Source organism: Balaenoptera physalus (assembly GCF_965194825.1).
Source record: "Balaenoptera physalus genome assembly, chromosome: 3".
Lineage (NCBI taxonomy): Eukaryota > Metazoa > Chordata > Mammalia > Artiodactyla > Balaenopteridae > Balaenoptera > Balaenoptera physalus.
The window spans coordinates 80,991,503-81,018,615 of NC_138890.1; the positions used below are offsets into that span (position 1 = coordinate 80,991,503).

At 36.3% G+C, this 27,113-nt stretch overlaps 1 long non-coding RNA gene across 1 annotated transcript; it reads right to left on the minus strand.

Moving 5' to 3' along the window:
• Positions 1-1,447: 1,447 nt before the first annotated feature.
• Positions 1,448-27,107, minus strand: LOC309657864. The gene is made up of 2 exons (XR_014261931.1): positions 20,192-27,107; positions 1,448-20,154 (listed from the first exon to the last, which is right to left on the minus strand). It is a non-coding gene; the product is annotated as an uncharacterized lncRNA (long non-coding RNA).
• Between the last annotated feature and the right edge of the window lie 6 nt (positions 27,108-27,113).

Sequence of the window (27,113 nt, forward strand, 5' to 3'; positions counted from 1 at the left end):
GTTTCCTAGAAAAGTCTTTAGTCCAGAGATAAGCAAACTTTTTCTATAGAAGTCCAGAGAGCAAATATTTTATACTTTATCAGTTAGACAGTTTTTGCTGTGACTATTCAATTCTGTCATGGTAGCACAGAAACAGACATAGACAATACAAAATGAAGGATGTGGCTGTGTTGAAATAAGACTTTACTATTATGTAAAGAGTCAGCAGGCCATGGTTTCCAACCCCTGTTAGAATCTCCTGCTATGGGCTATAAACTTGAGTGCCAAGGTTTTGTCTAGTGAAAAAAGGGGACCAGAGACATGGCCACTTAACGTGGTCTTTTAATAAATCCCTGTTTTCATTATGATATCCCATCCTCACCTGTAACTTGTATTCTCAGGATTAAAGTGTTTCTACCAATCCCCAGAAAGTAAATTTCCAGTCTTCGGCTGTGAAGGGTAGTGGGGAGCAAGCAACTTTACAGAGTGTGGGATATGGTCTCAGAGGCATTCAAACAGTACACCTGTTTTCAGCATGACCTATTCCGCTAATATCAGCTGTACCTGGTGCCTTCAATCCTGAGCCTTTCCAGGGCTCTATATCACAAATGAGCTTGGAGCTGGCCTCCCCCATTGCTGGTTTACAGTTTTTTTCTGATCTGCATTACCACCTATAAGTCAATAACATCCATCCAAATGTTTTCTGGTTTCCAACATTGCGTTGCTGTATTTGTCTCTCCTGTTTTCTTTGTACTTTCAGGTTTTTACTTTTCAAAAATCCTTTAACTGACATTTTAGTAGAGATTCTGATGGGATTAGCAGTGAATATGTGTGATGAGTGTTCCATGTTTAACCGGCAGTCTTCAGAAAATAGATAGATAGATAGATAGATAGATAGATAGATAGATAGATAGATAGATAGATATTCTAATCTTTGATATTCTGGTCTTAATGTCATCCAATTGCAACTGTAATATCATTACAATCAAGAGCCTACTTTTACATGTAGGTTTACTTGATACTTTACTTGATCTTGGAGATATTTCATATCTCTGAAATATGAGATGGCAAACTACAGTTTATAGTTTTTACTCTTTCAATTTCCACAATTTCCAAGTGAAAAAAAAGATTGCTTCAAAGTAGGATAAACACAGTTTTATATATTCACCCCAGTTAGTTTTATATATTCTACCTTCCCTCATGCCCCAGGTCACTAAAATCCCCACTTTCCAATACTTTCATAAAATGAAATCAATAACTTTATATCTTTTCCACAGGCTATTCCCCCAAATATGAACACTAGGCAGGTGTTCACACTCATTTGATATTTAAATAGAATGAATAAGCATTCATTCTACTGTGGGAAACCTTGAGCCCTCCTAATGCAGCTTACACATCTCTCTCCATCTTTCTTCTCTATCCTATTCCTCTTTTATGCTCTCTGTCTTATCTCTTGATTCCTTGTCTATGTCCATTCTTTTTTTTTTTTTTTTTTGGCCGATCATTATTATGACTCATATTAGTTTTCTATTTCTGTATAACAAATTACCACAAACTTGATGGCTTAAAACAACACCCATTTATTAGCTCACAGATGTGCAGACTTGAGTAAGCTAGACTGGATTCTATGCTCAGGGCTAAAATAATGGTGCTGGCTGGAGTCTCTGGGAAAGAATCCACTTTCAAGCTCATTTATGTTGGCAGAATTCAGTTCTTTGCAGTTGTAGGACTAAGGTCTCAGTTTCCTTGTTGGCTGTCAGCCAGGGGCCTCTCTCAATTTCTCAAGGCCATCACATTCCTTCTCACTTGACTGCATTCATCTTCAAAGAAACAATGGTGTGAGTCCTTTTCAGGCTCCATGTCTCTCTGACTCTCTTTTCTGCTACCAGTCAGAGAAAGCTCTCTCCTTTTATGGACTCATGTGATTAGATCAGATTGACCTGGATAATCTCCCTACCCCAAGAGCAACTAGATGATATAATATAAGCACAGGGGTGATATCTTGATGCATAAGCAGGTTCTGTAGATTAAGTTAGGACATCACTGAAGGGTCATTTTAGAAATTCCACCTATTCCACACTTCTATTCATTCTATAGAAGTGCCACTGGCAGCAGGAGTATATAATAGGTTTTACTCAAAGTTTGGGTTAGCAGAGAGGACTGAGTTATAACTCAACACGTAGAATAGATTAAAATAGAATATCAGGTATCATTGTCCTGAAAAACTTCTTCCCTATTCCCTGCCTTGGGGAATTTCTAGATGGCCTTGCCTTCAGTTGGGCCCCAGCCTCCAGTGCTTTTGTGGGACATCTCCTTTTCTTTTCCTCATATCTCTATTTCCAAATTTAAAGTATCTCAGTGGTTAGATTCTCCAGTTTCTGGATAAAAACGTCCAGATTACTGTTTACTTCCACCAGCAGAACACTATACTTACAAACTCTCTCAGAGACAATTCTCAGACTGTTGGGCAAGTGAGAAAATTCACTTTTCATTATCTAAATATGCCTATTAACAAAGTGAAAAATTTCTTCCTAAAAACGACTCTGCTTTTTTCTTATCCCTACTGTTTCAAACCATTTATATGTTCTTATTCTTACAAACTCTTACTCTTATACCCAGGTTTTTAAAAATTAGTGAACATTAGATAAAATAATACATGTAAACTACTCAGTATATTCTCAGAAACATAGCTAGAATCAAATGTTGGCAAACATTTTTATTGGAGATAGAGTGGAACCGTGAATCATTTAGAATTCCTCAATTAGCATCATTTAAAAAGCTGCCTATATGTAAGGGTGTACAAATGCATTAAAGCCAGGCAAATAGATGATAAAAGTCAAAACCAAAAGCAACAAAAACCATAACTCTTTGAGCAAGAGCTCTAGCAAGGATTAATGTAATGATCTGGTCATGTTTCACCATTATGTGAGTAGAAACAGCTAGGCAGCCAGTAGAGAGAACACAACTTAACTTAGTTAGACTCTCCTGTCTCACTAATTGAAGGTTTTTGTACACCCTCAGGCCAGAGACCTTGTCTCCTGTGTTTTAGGCAATAAGAAGTATGCAGTCAATGCTCGATAAGTAATAATAATTAATATTGACTCTCACTCCCTGGGCAGTGCTTCCAGTATTGATGATGTCAGTCAGGATTACGTCTCCCAGGAAAACATGTAGGATAAATTTCCTGGCTGGGTCCCAGTTAGAAGCAGAGGAGAAAAAGGAACTGAAGTGTATTATGCAATAAGTCACAAAGCTCAGGAAAAACTATCACAAACACAGAAGGATACTCAAGTCACTTGTCCTCCTGTCTTTTTGACCTCTTCCCCTTCTTTTAGTTGATGTGTGTTTAATTCATTATGTAATCAACACCCATAAATCCACAACTCAACCCAAGAAATAAAACAATAGCAAATAATAAACAAATTACCTAACAACAGGAAAACAGAGAGACAGACAAAGAGAACTGATGCTTGCCAAACTTCTGGAGTTGGCTTTGGAGACCCCTTGCTATGTGAAAGTGGGCAACACTTCGGTGCCTGGATGCTGAAGAGAGCTGGGTAGGGGAGATACCGATGAGGGATGTAGGGAGGCAGGGGAGAGAGGATACTCCCAGGAGCTAGAGTAGCAGCTCCTCACCAACTAGTATGGAATTAGTTCAATCACTTAACGGCCTCTCTCCAGAAGTAAGCACTATTGTGAATTTTATATCATTATTCTATTATGCACATGTATAAACACTCATACCCACACACACACACATTTTCCATGATTATTAAGCATTTTAAAAGAGAATATCTTTCAGTAAATTTGTAAAGGACATTAAATGCAGGAGTTTTTATGTAATAAGGAATACCTCTCAGTTTAATTTAAGAATCCAATAAATATGTTTCAGAGCTCTGTTAGGTATGCCGGTAACTGGGAAATGGAATTTTAGGGGACATCATTCCCCCCAAGTTCAGTGAAAATGAAACAAACAAAGAAAAAAATAGACCAACTATATCTCTATCTATCCATCTATCATCTGTCTATCATCTATACATATACACACTCAGGTTTCTTTTAGTTTGAGATCTTTCACTTTACTCATTTTGATCAATCATCAGTATTTGATGACCTCTAGTCCTCCTCATGTCCATGTATTGGTTTGGAGAATGACTAGATTAGTGAACCAGCTGAGAAGATCAGCACCTAGTCCTCCCTATTTTGGTCCAGTCTTCTCAGTGGAAAGAGCTGTCTGGATACGAACACATTCATAAGGTCATCCTAGGGAATTCAAACTCACCTTACAATATGACCATTATTCAATCAGCAATGATCTTTGTCACACAAAAATATATCAAATACTGGTTTTATTTCTGTTAAAATTAGTTAAGAAAAGTAAATTTTCAGAGTGTTTTTGTGAAACTGAGAATCAGAATAGGCCTTTCTTAATAAGTTAGTCCTAGAGATCTGAAGTCAGATATTTGTGGGGAGAGCCTCTATAATTATTTTGAATTTTTGTTGTTGTTGTTGTGAACCTTAAGGTTCTTCAGTGTCCTTCTCTGTTAACATTGCCATCACCTAGAATTAGTTTCATGCCTGAACTACTGCATTCCGAGATGGCAAACACAGCTCCATGGTCAATCCTCGCTTCACTAATGGTAACTCTGATCACATAACAGATGTGAAGCTTAGAGAATAAATATCCTCCATCAGGACCAACATGCTTTATTTATGTCTATATATATATACATATATGTATACACACACACACATATATATCTAAAAAGATAATCACAGAAACCATTTTCCATTTTCTGATCCAATATCAGCTAACTGCTGATTTTCCTTTGAAAACAACAGAAATAAGCATTTCAAATCAGTGTTATTATAAATATCCAAAATGTATGATCATTTTGAAGAAAATACTCTGACACTTCACATAACTTCATTTTAATTCTCAATAAGTCTATCTTCTGACTTTTATTTTGCAGTTAACATCCTGTATTCTGATATGTAGAGTTGAGAATATGGGCGATAGTGGATATTGAAAAGTAGATAATACGAAAAAAGCTAGTGGAGTAAATTTACATAAAACATGATAAAGTGAATATTTACCCAACAAATTAATTACTAAAATTTAGCTTAAGGTACACTTAAGATATAGAAATTCTTTAATTTGCCAAATACTTCTCTGGCAAGAATTCGGTTGTTTTTGATACTTTCTTTCTATAGGCCATTGTAAACATTTCTTGCTTTGTTTTCTCTCCACTAATTAGTCTTTACATATCCAATGATATTTCTCAGGATAACAAAGTGAGCTAATCTTTACATTTGAAATTTCAACAACCAGACTAAAAAAAGCTCAAGCAACTTTCCATTAAATAACTTCAGGCCAAGAATTCAGACATAGGTAACTTATTGTTTACATGCTGTATCCTGCCAAATTCTGGATATAGATTTAGAGAATCTGTGATAGAGAAATCCTTAAATATTTAGCAATTCAATTTCAATTGTAATTTGGGGGGAGGGGATTTGTATGTGATTTTTTCTAAATTAACTTTATGAGAAAATCATACCTTCTTGACTTTCAGTATAAAGAATAAAGAATGAGTAAAGAATGTTAATGAGGTTTATACTAAAGCTTTGTTTTTGAGGATTTTTTAAAAAGAAATCTTGCATTATTCTTATTTAATCTTCCTTACTTTGATGATTAGCACAATTAAGTTAACCAAAAAGATCAAGTGTGTATGCATCCCAAATTCAGTCAATGCAGTTTTCTGCTGAATTTCACTCATTGCCTTAAATTGAGAACTGAGGATGAAATGCCTGAGAAGCTCTGTTCCCTTCTCATGGCTGCCACTCTTAGAAGCCTGGCCATAGCAACAGTTTACCTGGCAAAGACGTTCCGAAAACATTCTGAGTTGCCAGACTCTTGTCCCCTCTTCTGGCGTTTTCTTGTGAATTGATTTATTTATTAGCACTAGGCATGCTTGCTTTTTAAAATGAGGTATGTTAGTCATTTTGGGAGCAGATGTGTATGACCTCCTGACTCTAAACCCAACAAGTTACAAATGCTCTTCCACACCCACTCTGATAAACTATTATTTTCTTAAGTCAGTGGCTGAGTTCTGCATCTACTGAGTCAGAAGAAAATGATGTATGTTTTCCCTTCTGGAAATTTCAATATATAGCTCTTTTCTGCTTCTCCATACATTTCATTTCATTTGTTGAAACTAGATAGAACATTAAGTTTTAAATGTTTTATCAATTTATCAGGAAGAAATCATTTTACAAAATATATATTTTATGGTTAAGGTATCAGTAAGATTTTTATAGTGACTGAAGTGTTTTAAAGCTAATTGGGAAAAATTAATAATTTTAAAACATTTACCTTTGGTAAAATATGGAGTCATTGTTTAATTTTAAAGACAATAGCAAAAGTAGGTTTTACTTAAAACATAATGATGGTTTAAGTCAACTCCCAAGATCCCAAGGCTATTTATTTGCTTGGTTATATAACACACTGAAAGACTTTCCACTAGAAATTATTAATGTTTTATGGTCAGCTGAAGACATTAAAAAACAAATACGTCATACCATTTTTTAATCTCTGTACTTACATTAATAGGAAAATTTGAAAACCAACTGTAATTGGCCTTTGTAGTTATTCTGCAATTCAGGGTAATTCCAATATATATGCAATCATTCCCAACTAATTGTCATAGATGAAAGTTCTTGTACTTAGAAATCAGAGCTATTTTAAATATTAATACTCCTTACAGGATGCCTTATTAAAAACTTGTGTCAGTCATGTCAAAACTCCAATGACTTTCCAATTGGAAGGGTCTCATTGGATCAGGGTAGCAGACCCACACCAAGTCTAAACATGTACAACTTCTTTCAATAAAAGTAATCCAGTAGTTAAGCTTGGGATACATAGAATCACAAAGTGTTAGAGCATTTCAGATTTTGTACAGTTATTGAGCTGATAAATGATTTGCAAAATGTTTTAAAGCTTATATCCAATGAACATTTAAAATACTGAACATACATAAAAGTGGAAATAAACCCCAAAAGGTTTTTAACTTTTTAAAAAAGTGGAGAGAAAGAGAGCAATTTTCTGAAGTTATTCTTTTATCTGGCAGCCTAGCTAAGACAGAAGTGCTTTGGAACTGTCCAGGAAAATATATTTGAATTGCATTCTGCAATTTTTCTATTAAAATTGAATGATGAAATGTCATTAGGTGACCTATGACATGTGGCACAAGAGTGGTCTGGGGCAGAGAGCCTCACAAAACTCCATTATTGCTAAGATGAGGAGAACCTCGTGTGATTATTGAAACAGAAGTGTGGGCATGTTGGTGTGGAATTGTTTAGACTTCTTGATATCAGTCGGATCTGGCTCTTGGCTCATGGCCTTAAAAAATGTTAGTTAAAAGCCTGCGGTGTACCCCTGCGACTGCAAGTGGTTTTGGAGTGTTCTCCAAGGCTCAGTGGTAGGATGGACCCAGCAACTCACAGCAACTTTGTTTTAAAGATGATAAATATTCTCTCGGGTGGGGGAGTGCTATGGAAAGAAACTAGCAGCGTGCATATTTTTGTTAGAAGCCAAGGTAATCTTTCAAGCAGGGAATTTGCTGCTCTCAGTGGAGGACTAGACTTATTTATATATCATTGAGAATTTCCCTTTCTGTAGAGGACGACCATCTAGGGTCCTAAATAAGAGACAGACGTTAACACAGAGCACAGTAGTAAGCGTAAATCTACCCATTCCTGTGAGATCTACTGGTTTTGCCTCTAATAAGATAACTTTTTTTTCCTCAGAGGCAGGGGGAGATGAATGGATGAGGGTAGGGAGAAAATAGATTTTTCTCCCTAAAATTTAGAAGCTATTTTCATAGAAAAATTATAATACTTCAATCAACTATCATTTATTAAGCCAGGTGCTTTTTATTCTTCACCTATCTGAATGCTCACAAACTGTCATCAAAAGTTAGGTGTTAGTATTCTCATTTTACAGATGTGGACACAGATGCTCACTGAAGAACAACAACTTGCCCAAGATCACATATATACTTGGATCACGGTAGGAGTCAAAGCTGGGATGCCAGACTCCAAAGACCAACACTTCCTCTGACCTGCACTGCTGTCCCTGCTTTCTTGAAGACTTTCCACAAACTCAACATGTACTTAAAGTTTTCTTAGGTGTGACATGTATTTGCAGATCTCTCAGGCCTAATGCAACCAGTCTCTGTGTAGCGTGTTGGGGAAATGGGATTTCTAAATTAATAAACATTTGGTTCAAAAGTTTGAAGTTTGATAGATTTACAACGTGTCTGTTACTGTTTCCTGATCATTGTCTACTTCTGTATTGTAGCCTGTTTTTACTGCAGACTGAAAGGTTGATGGTGGTCACATTGTCCACCTCTGTATTGTAGCCTGTTTTTACTGCAGACTGAAAGGTTGATGGTGATCATAGAGACAGCAAAACACACCAATAAAAACATAAGATATGTGCATGGGATTATACTTTATAGGTAACTGTAAACACATCGGCTACCCATATCAGTGGAGACGGTAACAGGGGTATGCCTTGTGTCAATATTTCTCATAGGAACTGAGAATTATCTGAAACTTCAAGTGAAATGGTCTATTTTTATCAAGCCATTTTAGTTGGTGATCAGCACCATGACTGTCAAAAAGCATTATTACCTACCCTGTTTTGTTTTTTTTTTTTTAATTAATTAATTAATTAATTTTATTTTTGGCTGTGTTGGGTCTTCGTTTCTGTGCAAGGGCTTTCTCTAGCTGCGGCGAGAGGGGACCACTCTTCATCACGGTGCGTGGGCTTCTCACTATCGCAGCCTCTCTTGTTGCAGAGCACAGGCTCCAGACGTGCAGGCTCAGTAATTGTGGCTCACGGGCCCAGTTGCTCCGCGGCATGTGGGATCTTCCCAGACCAGGGCTCGAACCCGTGTCCCCTGCACTGGCAGGCAGATTCTCAACCACTGCGCCACCAGGGAAGCCCCCTACTCTGTATTTTTAAATGTCCAATTATTCTTTTTCTCTCCTGGACTTTCAGTATTAAATACACTAAAGTGCTGAAGTTTGACTGTATTGATTATAGCCTGCATTAATCTTTCAAAATAAGCATTGGATCTCAAAAGACCTCATTCGAATCAAGTGTAAAGAACAAGCGTCTGCTCTTTGGCATTCGTGAAACAATATTTCATGCTTTCAGTATATGCACTTTAGAAAACTGTAAAGGCCAAACACTCCCTCTTTATCATTGTGATTAGACTTGTAAATGCTGTGACAATTAGCTCCCGAAATCCTTCAGGATTCATCCTTGAAAGAAAGAGTCAAGGACTTACATCGTGGAGAAAGGGAGGTGAGGTTTATGTCTCAGGGTATTAAAACACGCATTATGTGTTAGCAGTTGGGAAGAGAAGGGCCTGGACCAACTTTCCTTTGGCTAGTGTGACCGAAGGAAACCAGGACTCCCGGCTGGACAATATTCACATCAGGTACTATGTCTTTCACTGATGTCGATTCAGATGGAGGCATTTAAGGATTTGGGGAATGATTTCAAATCTTTCTTCAGCTTCGACATAAATGGATTCATAGATGGAGTAGAAAATGGAAAGGCAGAGGAAAAAAAAAAAAAACTTGTGTTTTGGAATTACTCAAAATTCTGATTCAGCTCCATGGCCACAGAACCCTTTTCTGCATGTGAATAAAAATGTGTTTTCTCTGGCAAGGTCCTACAGAAGGGTTCTTTTCATGCAGAGGAAATGACCCAGGTATGAAAGTTTTTCTTATTTCTTTGCCATTAAAAAAATTCAGTTTAGTGTTTTGGTATGTCTTTTGAATACACAAAGCTTGCCATTAGTGACTTGTTAGCTGCTTCATCTTTATGCTATAAAATGTTACCATGAATGAGTCTCTCAAACAAGACAGTTAGCCTCTTGATCCTAGTTTGACATTTTAAAGTAGGATTACCGTGAAGATCAGCATTAATCTAATCAGTTCAAAGACCATAAAGCTATGACCCCAAGGAAAACAGTCACATTGGGTGAAAAACCTATTCTATGATTTTCTTTCAGACACCCATATTAAAATGCTTATGTTTTTCAAATTTTGTGATTATAAATCCTTCAATATTTCTCATCATGAATAGAATTAACTTCATTCCTCTTGGAGGTGAGTTTATTTAAGTCAGTTAATGGTGTCTGCATAGATGTGGTAGAAAATGGTCGGTCTTTTTGCATGGTGACCTTGCTATCATGACTGCGTTTAGGCCAGCCCTCTCTGAAATATTAAGAAGGGAGTGAGTTTGTCTTTGGTGCTTCTCATCTGATTACTTTCATTCTTCTCCCCCTGCCTCTACCATCTACAAAAACACCTGGCTTATACCTTCCTAGTCTTTAGGATGATAAACTGAGGCTGTGTGAATGGTCGCTTAAACTACAATCAGTTTTTTCATTATATTGTGAGCATGGAAAGACTCCTTGTCCTTGGGTGAAATGTCTTAATTTCTGTCAAAATTGGAATTGTTGACCTGATATCAAAGAAAGCAAAAACTAAGGGTATTCTTGATTGAGGAGCTCATCTTCTTCTCTAGCTCTCTGTTGGAACCTGAGAAAGAGACATTGTCTATAATGCTGTTATAAATTCGTTGAATGTTTCATCTCTGTGTTAATCCTAGCACAGAAGTGATGTCCTGAATTCAATTACCAAAATATAGTTTTACTGTCTGTGCAGCTGTTTTATAATAAGCAACTCTTTATAGTTAACTGCATCTTTAGACAATTATCTTTAACTAGTACACTTTAGAGTGTTATTTATTTAGCAATGTATCATCAAGAAATAAGAGAATCTCTCTAGGAAACCTCTAGTATTTTCCTATCTGTCTACATTCACCTGGCTATAAGCACCTCCTAAGGTTAATGACCATTCACTTCCACTTTCCATATCTTTTGGTAGTTAGTCTTACAAAGAAGTGGATTCCAGGAAATATTGCTCCAAAACGCAGAGGGAATGCGAGTGATTCCAGGCTAACAGGAGTCAGTCCATTAAGGTTTTAAATAAACTCAAAATGGATTAAAGACCTAAATATAAGACCAGATACTATAAAACTCTTAGAGGAAAACACAGGCAGAATACTCTTTGACACAAATCACAGCAGTATCTTTTCCAATCCGTCTCCTAGAGTAGTGGAAATAAAACCAAAAATAAACAAATGGGGCCTAATTAAACTTTAAAAGCTTTTGCACAGCAAAGGAAACCATAAACAAAAATCCAACTCACAGAATGGGATAAAATATTTGCAAACGATGAGAATGCCAAGGAATTAATCTCCAAAATTTACAAATAACTCATGTGGCTCAATATCTAAGAAACAACCCAATAAAAAATGGGCAGAAGACCTAAACAGACATTTCTCCAAAGAAGACATACAGATGACCAAGAAGCACATGAAAAGTTGTTCAGCATTGCTAATTATTAGAGAAATGCAAATCAAAACTACAATGAGGTATCACCTCACGCCAGTTAGAATGGCCATCATCAAAAAATCTACAAACAATAAATGCTGGTGAGGGTGTTGAGAAAAGGGAACCCTCCTATGCTGTTGATGGGAATGTAAATTGGTACAGCCACTATGGAGAACAGTAAGGTGGTTCCTTAAAAAACTAAAAATAGAGCTACCATATGATATAGCAATCCCATTCCTGGGCATATATCTGGAGAAAAACATAGTTCAAAAAAATACACGCACTCCAATATTCAATGCAGTGCTGTTTACAATAGCCAAAACATGGAAGCAACCAAAATGTCCACCAACAGATGAATGGATAAAGAAGATGTGGTACATATATACAATGGAATGTTACTCAGCCATAAAAAACGAATAAGATAATGCCATTTGCAGCAACATGAATGGACCTGGAGATTATCATACTAAGTGTAGTAAGTCAGACAGAGAAAGACAGACAGTACCGTATGATTCCACTTATATGCAGAATCTTAAAAAATGATATGAATGAACTTATTTATAAAACAGAAACAGACTCACGGACTCAGAGAACAAACTTATGGTTACCGGGGGGAAGGGTGTAGGGGAGGGATAGATTGGGAGTTTGGGATCGACATGTACACACAGCTGTATTTAAAATAGATAACCAACAAAGAACTATTGTATAGCACAGGGAACTCTGTTCAATACTCTGTAATAACCTAAATGGGAAAAATTTTTTTAAAGAATGGATGTATGTATAACTGAATCACTTTGCTGTACACCTGAAACTAACACAATATTGTTAATCAACTATACTCCAATATAAAATAAAATTTTTTTAAATAAATAAAAATTTTAAAAAATGTCTGTGCTATCAGAAATCACCAGCAATCACTGCATACTATGGCAAATATCGAACAAGAATGATTCTAGGCTCCAGCATATCCTAAACTATAGGGCAATCTGATCCCCGTTATGCTCTGCAGTTGTGGCAACACTCAGATACAGTACACTGGGATACTCACTCTCTTTTCAGCAACCCCTCAAGTGTGGTGTTGGAGAGAATTCCTTGGTGAGAAGGAAAGGCTACCTTTTAAGTCTTTACAGCAAAGCCTCAGTAGGGAAGATCAGATCAGCATTTTCACCTACATGTTTTATGTCTCGTATATTTCAGTTCACCCAGACATAAGCACAGAGGCTGGCACCTCGAAGGCACCTAATACATTTCATGAAATAAACAGACACGTAAAAGAATGCCCTTGACACTTCACTCTTACCATGCTATTTGTGTCTTCCCTTCCTAAATTTGCTACTTAGCATGTGCTCTTTTCTTCAAATATTTTTTTCTTCCAGAAATGGTTATCCTTTCTCCTAGGTATCCCCAGGCGGCCTCTCCCTCCCTCTGTGTTTATTACTTTATTCTCTCCCTGTGCCAGCTCTGGTAGCTGCACTTTACTGCTCATCTCTGACTGTGCATTCCATCACCAAAGTCTGAGGAACTAGATTACAACTTACTTAATGATTAGGTCTGAAATGAATGAAATTATGGCCCTGGTGAAAATCCAAAATATTGTCCATTAAGTTAGATGCACAAACACTTGCACAAGACCTTTATGTCATCGGGTTTGGCTGTTAAGAAGACTCCATTCTTCATCCTGATTTTTGGAGAAGTTGTGAAGAGCTGAGTCTACTAGCTGAATGGCCTTTTTGAAAATAGGGCAGCATTGCAAACATTTGACTACAAACATCTATTTTCTAACATCTATCTTTCCCCATTGCTATTAGCAAACTTTCTAGTCTTTAAAGCATGGCCACATAAGGGTTTAAAGACTCTCTTACCCAAAGCAGGGTAGGGGCCACCATCTGCATCTGCAATGAGGTGCCGATTTTAGCGGCAAGTTCTTCTCCAATGTGTGTTCTAGATCCCAATGCTATCATCATAGAATCTCTGGGATTGTTGTTGAAGAAAAAATGAGATAAGATTTTTAAAATGTCAAGCCCAGTGTGAAACATAGAGATATTCAATTTGATAGCTCATTTTACCACAATCAATCAGGCAATACACTACTTCTACAAACTTATTGTGGTCCAGTGGAAAACGTGGTATTGTATCTACATCCGCCTTCATTCTCATTGAGCAGATCTTATATTTCCTGAGAAATATTTCCAATGCTTTCCATCCCTATTGTCACTTCTTCTTCCCGGAGTCTCATCACTGTCCTATGGACTCATTAATATTGCTCCCTTCTCCCAGGCTTCCTGCCTTTAGTTCATTTTCCACAATGCTGGTAGAATTCGCTCCTAAAAATAAGCCTTATTAGCACGCATCCTTCCTTTAAATCTTTTGATTGGCTCCTCTTGCCTAGATAAACTGCTTTATTTATTGTAAGTCTCCCTCAAGGTTTTTATTTCCTAATATGCATTGTGAATCTCTAAGATGGGGACATACCGTCACAGTTCTACTAATGCATTCTCCAATAGAACTTTTTTTTTTTTTTCAACAGAGCTTATTTGGGGAATTATTTACATAGGAACACACAGGGCCAGGCTGGCTGACAGTAGTTAAATCCAAACGTCTCAGTACAAATACTCAAAATCTGTTGGCAATCCCCCTCTCAAATCTCAGCTTCTTTCTGCTTCATACTCACTTTTTGCTCCAAACCTACTATTCTCAAATAACATTCTTTGTGGTTTTGTCCCCTCCTTTGCAGGTCATGTTACTGACCTCGAAGCACTCTCCCCAAATCTTCTACCACACTTCTCCTTCTACTCAAACTGCTCAACTTGGTGACCTACTGACTCTTTAAGAAACAGCTGAAGTGCTATTTTCTCTGAAGCTATTTCATTCTTCTATCTCCTGAGCAATGTGGGTACTCTGGGAGTTTAAAAGGAAGAATAAACTATGTTCATACTTCTCTTATAACTTTTTCACATTGCTATGTGAAACTCTGTCTCCTTCATTAAAATACATTCCATATGGGCAGGCATGGCCATGCTTCATTCTTTTTGTAGCTCCTTTTCTAGTTCACTGCCTAGTATATATAGAGATGGTGTATAATGAATGTTTACTAAATTATTTGCTACATATGCCACAGATAGAAGATAGAATGGTATGTGTCACACATACACACATGCACGCACATGCACACATACAAACTGCCACCAAGTGATGTAGTTAATAATTTTTATCTTCAGGAAAGTGAGTAGTTACTACACAGGTCCATGAATCTTTGGAAATTCGGATTTCTCTGTTTCCAGTCACACATATACTATAAACTATACTCCTTAGGAACCATAAACTCCCCAAAGTCACTGTAGAATATCCTGCTTAACAAGGATATGGCTGTTCTTTTTTGTGCCAAAGTCAATGTGACAGCAACCCCAGTTGACATGTAAGGTTCTTCCTGAGTTCCCCAGAGGCAGCTCCTGTGCAAACGTGCAAGAGGAAGCTCCGATCACTTCTTTGAAAACCCACTTTGTCATTATTCGTTGATGATCCTCAGACCATAGCCCACTCATATCTCAGCCTGACACTCGATAATGATTTCAACAGAAGAGCAGCTGTTTCATATTATCTGCCTCTCTGTGAACAGTGGCCAGGTACTGCCGTTCCAATTGCTTTATGAATGTGTGAGAAACATGGCCGGTTGCCAAAGACAGCATCCACATGATTGTTTGAAACAACGCCCCAGACATAAAAAGAAAGGAAAAAAAAAAATCCCTCACAGATTGCAATGTGTACAATTTTGGCTGTTTTGCACATCCTCTGCAGCTGTGCATTCACGAGGCTATATTTAAGCAAAAATCTGTGTAAAAATTAGTAACTAGGAGATGGAAGTTTAGTGGCCATTTTAAGGGATTGGCTGCAGTGGTTGCCAAAATTCTGTCCATCCAGAATAAGCTCTGCCTGTCTTATAATCAACTGGAGGTAGGATGTGACCCCTTGCTGGAATTTAATATTTTCATACATTGTAGGACTTCTTCCAAAAGTTAGCAAACCCTCATTATTTTTTTAATACATCTTTACTGGAATATAATTGCTTCACAATGCTGTGTTAGTTTCTGTTGTACAACAAAGTGAATCAGCCACATGCATACATATGTCCCCATATCCCCTCCCTCTTGAGCCTCCCTCCCATCCTCCCTATCCCACCCCTCTAGGTCATCGCAGAGCACCGAGCTGATCTCCCTGTGCTATGCTGCTGCTTCCCACTAGCTATCTATTTTAGATTTGGTAGTGTATATATGTCAATGCTACTCTCACTTTGTCCCAGCTAACCCTTCCCCCTCCCTGTGTCCTCAAGTCCGTTCTCTATGTCTGTGACTTTATTCCTGCCCTGCCACTAGGTTCATCGGTACCATTTTTTTAGATTCCATATATATGAGTTAGCATATGGTATTTAACTTTCTCTTTCTGACTTAACCTCACTCTGTATGACAGACTCTACGTCCATCCACCTCACTACAAATAACTCAGTTTCGTTTCTTTTTATGGATGAGTAATATTCCATTGCATATATGTGCCACATCTTCTTTATCCATTCATCTGTCGATGGACATTTAGGTTGCTTCCATGTCCTAGCTATTGTAAATAGTGCTGCAATGAACATTGTGGTACATGTGTCTTTTTGCATTATGGTTTTCTCAGGGTGTATGCCCAGTAGTGGGATTGCTGGGTCATATGATAGTTCTATTTTTAGTTTTTTTATGAAAAGGATTACTGTCACTTTGTGCTGATTCTTTTAGAATCACAACTGTCATAAAGTTGGGACTTCGAACAGTCATGAAAAGAGAAACTTTCAAAAAGGCACATGTGTCAACTTAGTACTTCTTATGCCCCTTCTTTTTCACTCTGAGGAAATTGATAGTAAAATTGTAATTAATGGGGAGAAGGTTGCTCAGTTGAAATGTGTAAGAACAATTGCTTATCTGCAGGATGCAAATCCAAGTTTAAGAGGCACCACCAAATTCTCATTGTCTGCCAGCAGAAATACTTCAGACAATCTCTGCCTAATGAAGAAGGAAAATAAAATATCCCATGAATTCATCTATTGATGAAGAAAGGAATAGGAATCATAATGACTACCAGAAGGGAAAAAATTCTTTGGGTTTTTATAAAAGGCCTTGTTTTTAAAGGTATGTAAAAGCTAGCACCTTTGAATAAGTTTTCTACTTAGAACTCAGTGAAATCTCCAGAAAATGAGAAGTAAAATCACCTTCACTAATTTCACAATGTTTGGCCTTTTCAAGGAACTTACTATAGTGTACCAACAGAGTTCAGCCGATCCATTAACATCTTCTCTGAAAAGCACTATCATCTTTTTCCAGAAACCTGTGAAGCTTAGATTTGTCTAAATCTTATTTGCCAATTACACACTTCAAATATTTGTATAGTCCTGAAAATAGAGATGGTCATTACATTTGATGTCTTTTTCATATATGTTGACTGTTAGCAAATTTTAAAAATTTCATCCAATCCATTTCTCAAAACTCATCTCCAATGTGGAACAACTTCTTGCCACCAATTTGCTCATGTCTATTTTTCCTCAAATTCTAAGTTAGAATCTTAAAGAGTTACCCTTTCCAAGAGATTTCTCATCACCACTTTGATTCATAATTATTTCGTTTGTAAGAAGTTAATCTGTGCTAGAGTTATGCTTCTTTAAATGTTGTTCTTCATTTTTATGTTCCTTTTTTAAAATACACTTTTTATATTAGAATAGTTTTAGATTTGCAGAAAAGTTGAAGAAAGTAGAGTTCTCAAATACTACCCTCCTGTTTTCCCCTATAGTTAGCATCTTACATAAGTACAGTGCATTGATCAAAATTAATGAGCTAATATATAGTATTATTATTAACTAAACTCCATACTTTTATTCATATTTTCTTCCTTTTACCTAATGTCCTTTATCCAGGATACCAGATTGCACTTGGTCATCCTGTCTCCTTAAGCTCCTCTAAACTGTAACCATTTCTCAGATTTGCCTTGTTTTTCATGACCTTGTCAATTTTGAGAAGTACTAATTACATATTTTTCAGAATATCCCTCAACTGGGTATTATCTGATGTTTTTCTCATGATTAGACTGGGGTTATGGGTTTTGGGGAGAAAGGCCACAGAGATAAAGGGCCATTCCCATCACATCATGACAAAGGTACATGCCACCAATGTGATTTTTTACTGTTGATGCTGATACGGATCACCTGGCTAAGGTAGTGTTTGTCAGGTGACTCCACTGTAAAGTCACTCTCCCCCTCCCGCTTTCCACACTGTACTCTTGAGGAGGAAATCACTAGGTACGGCCCACACTCAAGGAATAGGAAGTTACGCTCTATCTCCTTGAGGGTGTACTATCTACATAATTATTTGAAATTCATCTATGCTAAAGATTTGTCTGTTCTCCTCATTAATTTATTTATGAAAATATTCCGCATGATACTATAGTGGTGGATCCTTGACACTATGAATTTGTGCTGTAAAGTTTTATGTATTTTCACAAAGAGTGAATCCTAATGTGTGCAATTAAAAATAAATCATTTAGGAGGCCAGAGGATACTAGGATGGAATAAATACTGTGATATCAAAACACTGTACATATATACTGGAATTAAGCAATTAAGTAAGTGGATGGCTGATGGTGGGAGCGAGGTTTCTCACTGTTGGAGCAGGAGGTTACAAACAAACAAGGGGAGAAGGCTAGAACTTCTGAATCAGAGTTGGAAACAGTATGAACTTGTGTTTAGCTTAATGCAGATACAGACAGATACATATAGAAATATGTATAGATATGTCAGTATACATGGGTTAGTATACACACAGATATTTCTTGCTTTGTCTGCTGAGAAGGGCTATGGCAATGACACCTGTCACAGCTACTACCCAGATCTTGGTTTTAATACCACTCTACAATAAAAGAACCAGGGCTCCTAGAAGAAAGGGATGATTTTAACACTGGGGCAGGAGATGAACCTGACATGAACCTGGGGCACCTTATAATGCCAGACAGTAAGCAAGCGCTCAAAACAAAATCACAAAAAGGAGAGTGTGTCAAAGACGGGGCTGATCACACAGGACCCTACTGAAAGAGCTCCCAATGGCTAAAGCTGAAAAATACAGGCAAAATGATAATATGATCATGAGTTTCTTTGTTAAACGCAATTTGATTAACACATCATTCTGAAAAAATCACATTGTTTCTTTCTCCATTTAGGATAAGGGTTATAAGCAAATATTCTGGAATCAGACTGACCAAGTTTAAATTATGGCTTCAGTTCTTATATTTTACTCTGGTCAAGTTGCTTAAGCTATCTGTATTTCAATTTTCTTATCAAAATATTGGATAATGAGAAAATATATGAAATGCTAGACTATAGTGCTGGGCACATGGTAAGCACTCAGTAAATATGAGCTATCGTTAAAAATTTGTCCGCAGTACACACTCAGTAAAATTAGCTCTTTTCATTGCCTAAATGACAAGTTATTCCTTGATAATTTTAGGAGCAATATTTTCAAAGTGTACAGAGTTTATTGTAGAGATGCCAAATTAATTTGCTAAAATTCATTTATACCTATAAAATGCCATATTTCAATATTTACAATTCCCACTAATAGATTTCTAGATAAGTTCTGAAATGGTTGCCATGACTTGCTTTGATTTTTACAATGATTAAATTGCATATTTGGTTTTAATATAGTTGCTTATTCTCAATGTAACAATGTAGCTTTGGGCTATGATTACCTAATGTCACAATTGTCCAATTCTGTTATTTTTGTGAAAATTTCAGTTAGAATGTTTGTTTGATGTCCGGTAGATAAAATCATTGAAAACTGACTGAAAAGTAAAGCTACAAACCAGAAATCAGTTGTGTTAAACTTGGATGAACCCAGACTTTGTCAGACATTCTAAAATAGCCAATAATGTCACTAAGTGAGAGGACCAAGGAGTGGCTGGTGGAAGAAGGCATCGTGGGCTGCGGCACTGGCCCCATCAGGGTACAAACTAACCGCCCAAACTCGAGACCTGTCCTCTCATTGCTTAATATGAAGAACAATATTTTTTTCAAAAACTTATAGGAAGTGTTAAACAAATTTTATTGAAATAATACCCCCTTTTATTTCATTCAAAACCAGACTGCCATCCCTAAATCCCTACTGTAAAGAACTTATAGAAACATCCCTGCATCTATACACAAGGTTTGACTACAACAGTCATAAACTCATTGCTGTGAACAAACATATTTATCTATTTAATCCAAATGTTGAGTCAATATCAAGTTGCTTTGAATACTACATCAGTCTGAGTTCTTCCTCTTTCCTTTTCTAGGGAAAAACTCCTGCCTTTAAATTCATTTGAGGCTGTATTTTGGCTTTGTGTGTGCCTCCTTGGAGCTGGAGAACAGAAAAATTACCATTTGATGCCCTTAGCTCTGACAGGATCCCCAGAACTGGGGAAGCCATCTGATGGTCTGCTGATGTATGAATAGCCCAGAGTGAAACCAAATCCTCACTGTGGATGAAGAAGTGTCACACAGGGGCAGTGTGGATTATAACCACCTTTCAGTGATAATTAGAAAATCTACTGTTTCTGTCACTGACTCCTCCGAGGAACTTAGTGATGCCTTAGGCTCTAAGCTGGCTTTAATTCAGGCGATCTGAGTAAAATGTTGCATTCTTGACTTACTGCATAAGTCAAGAATAAGTAACATTAGCTACTTAGCTTATGCAAACTATCCTTTGTCTTAATCCATTGGTTGATCTCACGTAAACTGGACTTGCCCCTTACCAACCTGAAAGCTCAATGAGGTTGATAACCCCATGTGTCCTAAAATATAACACAATGCCTACTATACGCTAGATGTTTAATAAGTGTATGTTGAAAGTACATAATTTCTTCAGTCATAGTTTGTGCTAAAGATTCAAAGTTGAACTCCTCTTTGCTCTGTTTTCGTGTTACACTCCTTTGGGGGGAAATAGAGAAAAATCAAACAGATAGTAAAGGTGTGTTATCTTCACCAGGACTATGATAAAGTATTAATCAATTCCTTATCTTTCTGATGATTTCAAAATACAAGCAAGGGGGAAGAAATGAGGAGTAATGAGATGCAGTCTGCACAAAGAAGTGTTTTTCTAGACAAATGGGAGGACGGGGACAAGCAGTACTTTCAATCAACTCAGCGATGACATGTGATTTCAAGCTGGGTAGGATCGCATCACTGGATCTGTTTCAGGGGGCCATGCCTTTTTTAATTAGTGTTCTATGTTCTACATTAATTTTAATTAGTGTTCTTAGTGTTCTATTATAGTGTTCATCCTTTCTATAAAGGATGATCTTGCTGCTGTAATGGTTGATCAGGTAAGAAATCTGATACATTCACTTTCACCATCAGAGTTCTTATCATATACATTTCCTGGGGAATAGTGAACTATACATACAAGATCTGACCCTGTAATTTACAGAGAGTGGGAAGTTTTCTGACACTCACAGACCTGTAATTTTACTTATAAACATTTTCAAGTATCATCTCACACAGGGACCATTGCTTGAGCTTCCTGAATGGCTTCTTAACATCACTGTGAAAATTCATCTTGTAAAAACACAGCTTTTATAAAGGTGGGTTCTGCTTTACACACACACACACACACACACACACACACAAAATTTAGTCATCCTCTACTGTCTACAGAACAAAGCTAATCTGCTTTGTCTGGTACTCAAGGCTTAATACAGACTTGGAATCAGACAGATCTTAGTTCAAGTTCTGGCCTTCATTTACTAGATGGTCTGAAGTAAGTGCAGTCACCTCTCCTAGACTCCCCATTCGTAAAATGAAAACAGTGATTCCCATCTCAGGGGTTTACTAAAAAGTTCACTAAGGTAATAATTTACAAAGGTTTATCCAGATATGTCCAGGCCATGGTTCAGTACCTGGCACATAATAAGCTTTCAATAAACTATAACCATTTCTGTTTTTCTTTTTACAATTAATATTATTATTCTGCAGGCTCACTCAAATACTCTTTCTATCATTTTCACTGTTACCCTATATGAATACATTATTTACTTTTTCTACCTATTTATTGTCCAGTTGATTTTCTTGACCCTTTATTTCGTTCATATTATTACCTCCTAATCATAGATAAGTATGACTATTTCTGCATAAGCTAAGATGTGATGGATAATATTTGGTAACATTAATCAAATTTAAATGTGCTTGGACCCAATAAAAGAGGTTATTGACCCAAGAAATCAATCTAGGCAAGATCAGGTAGAGCAGATCTGAGAGAGAACTGAAACCAGGGACTCGAAGGTCCTCTGAGTGTTCTCTGTATCTTGTCTGTGAGTCGGCTTCATCCAAGCCACCTTTTCCACGCCTCCAGAACAGAGGCAGCCATGGGCAGCTCCAAGGTTTTCATCTTCTCACCTTTGCCACATGAGGGAAATGGGATTCTATTGTTAGCTTATTCAAAATATCATGGAGAAAAGCTGTGATTGGCTCACGTGTGCCCAGTGCCAAATGAAGGGCCATGTTCAACAAGATGGACCACAATGAATGTCTCGACATGATTCAGGTGCTCTGACTCCGTGTGGCTGAGAGAAGAGAGGTTATCTAAGAAGATGGCAGTTTTCTCAGGAACTCCATATTACAGTGTGGCGAATGAGTGAGCAAATTCAACAAAATAAAGAGTATGCTCTTTCAGAATAAGGCTTGGGAACTTGGAGAAAAAAGGAAAACAGTGAATATCTATGAGCCAGTTGTAAACTTAACCACAACTATCAATCAGAGCAGATTTGCAGAGCTCTATTTTGGTAGATCACATAGATAATCCAAGAGAGTCTTATTTGAGTAATAAGCTTATGGCATTCTCATTGTGGAATTAAACCAAGTATTTGGCCTTTAGGTTATTTTTTAATACCATAGAGTTTAAGCTTAGGTTCTAGGTTATGTTGCTTAATTTCTATTTTAGCCACAAGAAATATCTGGGAATGGTAAGATTATCTACAGCATCTACTGCCTACACACTAGATTATATTTATGAACATGCTTTACATTTTTAGGCATTTAGTCATCAAGGTATATTTTTTCAATCTATTATATAAATGATGACTGCTTTTATCTTACTCTTAATACAAATCATCTCATTATCTCTTGCCTTTTATTTTAGATCAATTACCTAATGTAAATAGTTAAACATTATGGTTTTCTTAGAGACCCTCAAATAACTGATGGTTGTCTAATATGCATTGTATCACAGCCTGCAACAAGAACAAAAGCTTACCAGTTAAAGTCAACTGAGGGATCTTTCTCTTTGAATTGCCCTCTCTACCACAGTCATCTTTTCTCACTGAGATCTAACCTTGCTTCTCAGACAAGAACAGAGCTTTCATCCCAGATCTATGACTTCACATATGATCTAAGCTCTTCTGGACTACTTTGGGGACAAAATACTGAAAGTGTAAGATTTTCAAAAAACATTTTTCACGCAAAATTAACATTAATTAGTACCATGCAAAAGTAAGTGAAATAAAGAAAAGGACACATCCATTAACTATCAGTCCTAGAATGACCAACATTATTTAATATAAAAGTTCCTTCATATTTTTTGTGAATGTGGTTTTGATTGTTTTTGACATAATCACATTTCACATCTAACTTTGTGTTCTTCTGAATATGTACCAACACTATAATCTTAAGCATTTACATGTTAATGTACAGCCTTCTTAATGATTTTAAAGAGAGCAACACAATTCATTGATGTTATTCACAATTTTCATAATATTATAATTTCTGTACATTTTAAAAAATTTAAGATATTTCAAACTTTTTACTATTAAATTAATATTTATAAACATTCTCATACATTTTAAATTTTTTCCCCTTATTTTAGATTTACAAAGTGAAATTCTGAGTAAGAAGGTACAAAGCTTCTTTTAAGAACTTTTATCCAAAAACATGTTTTTAAGAGGTAAAGTAATCCACTTTCCTCTCAGCTTTAACTTCCTATTTTCTTTATAATCAGTTGAGGTGACTCAATGTAATTTGAAAGCTTATGTCTTTCAAAAGATTCCTAGGGGACCATTTAAAAAAATCTAAAGGTCTTAGAGCCATTTTAAAGACACAGTATTGTAGGTAAGCTGTGTTATCACACTCTGGGTTCTTCCTACAAGTCTGTCACCTTATTATTTCCAGTTCATTGATAGCTCTTCAAAAACTGTATTCTCTGAAGTAGTAGCCAATATCCTGCTTTGCCTGTTTTCAAAGATACCAGTGAACTAATAAATCCAGGAAGTTCCCTTAATTAAGCAGAAAGACTTCCTCACAATTTTAGGAGAAGAATTGTACTGGTGAGACCTTATTCTATCAAAATATTTCCATCTAGGACTTCCATGCTGTCCTTAATTTCTCCCAAATTATTTAAATCAGGTTTACTGAGGTATCATTTACTTATAATAAAATTTATATTTTTTATTATACAGTTCAATGAGATTTGACAAATAGTCATGTTTCTGCACCACAAGGAAGATTTAGAATATTTCCATCACCCCAAAAAGTTTCCTTATAACCCTTTGTAGACAATTCCCCCTCGTCTCACTCAGCCCCTGGTAGCCAGTGATCCAACTGTATACTGACAGTATAGTATTGTGTTTTCCAGAATGTCATGTGAATGGAATCATGTAGGCTTTTGTATCTAGTTTCTTTAACTCAGCATAATGCTTTTGAGATTCAAATATTTTGCTGCATGTATCAATAGTTTGCTCCTTTTTATTGCTGAGGATCATTCCACTACATGGATATAACACAATTTGTGTATCCATATACCAGTTAATTGACATTTTGGTTATTTCTAGTTTGTGGATGTTGTGAATAAATCTGTCATAAATATTCAGGTATTTATCTGTGGGTGGGAATACTTTTTGATTTCTCTTAGGTATGCCTAGGTGTGAGAATGCAGAATCTTGTGGAAAATGTTGTTTAAATTTATAAAAAATTATAAAAATTCTCTGCCATTATCTCTTTAAACATTTATTCTGCCTGTTTTCTCTCTTGTTCCTTTAGGGCTCTAATTATTCTTGTGTTAGATTGTTTGATATTGTCTCTAAGTCAATAAGTCAATCAGGTCAATAATTAAACTGAGTTTGTGGGGTTGTTTTGTTGTTGTTGCTATATTTAACTTCAATGCATCACACTTCAGCAGTGCCCTGATGTCACCTTATTTAATTTGGTTCCTGGAGTGGAGTGTCCTATGACCTCTACTCTCTGATGGTCTCAGAGAAAAGTTATGATTTTGTAGATTATCTGGATTTTTCTTTTTGTTAAAATGGAAACAACAACAAGGAAGCAGAATGCCTCCTCAAATGCTTTTGTTGACACATCAATGCAGCTAAAATATAGCCCCGGGCTTATAGGTCAGAATGATAAGATTGTACAGGGAAAAGTAAGTTCACTCATTTTATTTTCTACTTTTCCAGTTCCCATTTCATTTCAGACACATTTCTTTTTTGTAATGTCAAATTAAGAATATTCCAAGTTAAAATATTTTTTTAAGGAGGAAAGGGAAAATGGCAATGTTTGGGAAGATATTTAAAAATTCTCCTTGGAAACCATGTGACATTATTTTCCCAGTCAGATCAAATGACTTTTTGATGTGTTAATTATGGAAATTTTCCTTATGCCCTATCCAGCCTGGGATGTTGATAAATGATCATAGAGAAAGTATGTCAAAACATATGAGGAGAGACTTCTCATTGTCTTATATATTTCCCTGCCAAAGTGGAAAGAAAAATAGCACTGCTTTAACTCATTCTCTCATCCATCCCCAATTCTATACAAGCCAGAGAATCTCCCTCCACAAACCTTTGGCGTATGTTTGAAATCCTGTTTCCCTATTGATAAATTCACAGTGGGAAGCAATTAAACAAGGGGAGGATATATACATGCTCTTTCATGAGCGATTTTCTTCTAAAATCCAGCCTTTAGCCATAAAAGTCTAGAAGTTCCTTTTATTACCTCACTCAGAGTCAACTAGACCCAAATACTTTTGATAAATCCTTACTAATAACTGAAATGACAATTTATTTATTTATTTATTTATTTAAAATAAAATCATAACTAAAAAACCCTTAGCTTTATGCTTGATATATAGGATATTCTCAATAAATATTGACTTTTTTTCTGTCATTATGATAATTGTTGTCATTACTCTTATAACAAAAGATGGACTGAGCCAAGACACTGATTAGTTTTTGATGAGGCAATGCAGTGAACTGGCTGTCCACCAAAGCTCATGCTTCCTCTTCTATAACACAGTTACTGTTGGGAGGTGGATGTCCAGTCAGTAATTATATTTCCAAGACTCCCTTGTATCTATGTGTGATCACATACCTAATTTTCATCATTATGAGGAGAAAATTAAGCTTATATTTTATATGTCTTTTTCACTTTTTCTATTTTTTATTGGATTTTACATTGGCCTACGATGAATTAGAAATCTTAAAAAATAGTCCTTTAATATAGATGGCTTGACTAGCACTTCAATAAAATATTGCTATTATCCCTTGCAGAAATAGCATCTCTTTCTGTAGTACTATCAGGCACCTACTTCTAGCTAAATAACCTATACAAGATGCTCTCAATGAGACCTGACAGCCTCATCGTCTTCCACTCAAAAGATGAATTGTTTTAAACAACTTAGCTTAACATGAGTACTCTCTTGCAGGGAATATTTTTGGCTATCAATAAAGTTATTTCCAAATTTTTCATAGGTTTTGAATGCTTACCTTCCTTATTCACAACTGCTACTTCTACCGCTTAATAGTCCATTGATTCTTGTTAATTATAATCAAAATATCCTTCCTTTCGACCTTTGCCTGAATTGCCTTTCATCTGGCTCCTGTCTACCTTACTTGAATATCCTCATAGGCCCTTTTCCACTTCCTCCAAAACTCCCGGGCCCTTTACTAATTGTAAAATAAACGAAGTGGCCCCCATGGCTTTGGATGTCCAGCCGTGGATGTTCTGCAAGGCTTGTATACCACATATATGTCTTTTCCCACAGAGATTCTTGCTTTAGCTCACTTTTAATATCTAGAGTAAACATTTAAAAAATTAACTAACTTTATATCTTTGCAGTGTGGTTGATATAGTCAACTACATAGCAGCTATTTCAGCAATTTGACTTTTCCTTTAACGTGAGGAATGCTCATTCAAACACTAGGTTCTATAGAAAATGCAGTATTTGAGTAAGAGAAGGTCTCTTTTCTCAAGGTGATTTTAATGCCAATTACCATAATATAAGATAGAGTGACAAGGGTGCTTCTAATATCCAATTATTCAACATGTTGCATTGTAATTACCTTTACATTTACTTTTGCCTTCTGCAATCCATGCTCTTATGTTCCTCAAATGCAATGAAGTGTTACCTTTTTCTCTCTCTTTTAAGAAATAGATACATTTTATCTATAGTTCCTTCAAGTGGCACAAAACAAGCATTCAATAAATGCATTTTTTTTTTTTAAGTTTTTGAACTTCTCTTTTGGGAGACAAGAATCTTTACCTGAGTATAGTGATAGAATCTTGGGCTAGACAGCTATCTCCTCTCCCATCTCAGGGCTGATAACTGCAGCCTAGCACAAGTG